The 2,035-nt window shown below is 42.6% G+C and overlaps 1 pseudogene; it reads right to left on the reverse strand.

Moving 5' to 3' along the window:
• Window positions 1-774: 774 nt before the first annotated feature.
• On the reverse strand, window positions 775-862 carry LOC132677112 (U6 spliceosomal RNA; annotated as a pseudogene).
• Window positions 863-2,035: the final 1,173 nt, after the last annotated feature.

Consider the following 2,035-nt stretch of genomic DNA (forward strand, 5'->3'; position numbering starts at 1 on the left):
TGCATTCTAATAGTACCTGCTTACCAGTCCTCCTGCTGGCCCTCTGTTCTGGTTGCCATAGCTATATAACAAACCATTCCCAAACTTAGTGTCATGAAGTAATAATTTTATTTTGCTTACACACAAAAAAAGGCATAGTAGGTATGGCTTGTCTCTGCTCTATGATGTGGGAGGAATGAAGCTATGAAGACTTAATGGCTAAGGGTAACTAACCAGTTGGGGGCTGGAGTCACTTAGAGGCCTCCTTACCCACAGGTTTGGTAGTTGATGCTAGCAAGGCTAGAACTTCAGCTGGGACTGTCAATCAGAGCACCCACATGGGGCCGCCCCACACAGCCAGGGCTTCCTCCCAGCATGGTAGCCTTGGGTTGATCAGACTCCTTATATGGCAGCTATGGCTCCCACAGTGAATGTCCCAAGAGAAACAGGTGAAGCTTCCCAGGCTTTTCCAACCTCAGAGGTCACACCTTAACCACTCTCACTGCATTCTTCAGGTTGAAGCAATCACAAGCTGGTCCAGACTCAAAGGGGAGGGGATACAGTCTATATCTCTAGATGGGAGGGGCCTCAAAGAATGTGTGGCCTTAATTTAAAACCCCTTAACCCTCTTTCCACAAAGAATCTAGTAATTATGTTTTTTCCAGTTTTACTGAGAAATAGTTGACATGCATCATGGTATACGTTTAAGGCATACAATGTGATGGTTTGATTTACACATATTGTGAAATGGTTACCTCAAGAGGTTCAGCAAACATCCATCTTCCCACGTAGACACAAAATATGCATTGTTTCCCAAATTTGTATGTCTTTCTTACATAAGGGCCATGCTAGTCTTCTCTGTGTCCTTCCAATTTTATTTTTTTTTTCTTCTTTTTTTTTATTTTTTATTTTTTTAATATATGAAATTTACTGTCAAATTGGTTTCCATACAACACCCAGTGCTCATCCCAAAAGGTGCCCTCCTCAATACCCATCACCCACCCTGCCCTCCCTCCCACCCCCCATCAACCCTCAGTTTGTTCTCAGTTTTTAAGAGTCTCTTATGCTTTGGCTCTCTCCCTCTCTAACCTCTTTTTTTTTTTTTCCCTTCCCCTCCCCCATGGGTTTCTGTTACGTTTCTCAGGATCCACATAAAAGTGAAACCATATGGTATCTGTCTTTCTCTGTATGGCTTATTTCACTTAGCATCACACTCTCAAGTTCCATCCATGTTGCTACAAAAGGCCATATTTCATTCTTTCTCATTGCCACGTAGTATTCCATTGTGTATATAAACCACAATTTCTTTATCCATTCATCAGTTGATGGACATTTAGGCTCTTTCCACAATTTGGCTATTGTTGAGAGTGCTGCTATAAACATTGGGGTACAAGTGCCCCTATGCATCAGTACTCCTGTATCCCTTGGGTAAATTCCTAGCAGTGCTATTGCTGGGTCATAGGGTAGGTCTATTTTTAATTTTCTGAGGAACCTCCACACTGCTTTCCAGAGCGGCTGCACCAATTTGCATTCCCACCAACAGTGCAAGAGGGTTCCCGTTTCTCCACATCCTCTCCAGCATCTATAGTCTCCTGATTTCTTCATTTTGGCCACTCTGACTGGCGTGAGGTGATATCTGAGTGTGGTTTTGATTTGTATTTCCCTGATAAGGAGCGACGTTGAACATCTTTTCATGTGCCTGTTGGCCATCCGGATGTCTTCTTTAGAGAAGTGTCTCTTCATGTTTTCTGCCCATTTCTTCACTGGGTTATTAGTTTTTCAGGTGTGGAGTTTGATGAGCTCTTTATAGATTTTGGATACTAGCCCTTTGTCCGATATGTCATTTGCAAATATCTTTTCCCATTCTGTTGGTTGCCTTTTCGTTTTGTTGATTGTTTCCTTTGCTGTGCAGAAGCTTTTTATCTTCATAAGGTCCCAGTAATTCACTTTTGCTTTTAATTCCCTTGCCTTTGGGGATGTGCCAAGTAAGAGATTGCTACGGCTGAGGTCAGAGAGATCTTTTCCTGCTTTCTCCTCTAAGGTTTTGATGGTTTCC

The sequence above is a fragment of the Panthera onca genome, chromosome A3 (genome assembly GCF_046562875.1).
Source record: "Panthera onca isolate mPanOnc1 chromosome A3, mPanOnc1 haplotype 2, whole genome shotgun sequence".
Taxonomy (NCBI): Eukaryota; Metazoa; Chordata; class Mammalia; order Carnivora; family Felidae; genus Panthera; species Panthera onca.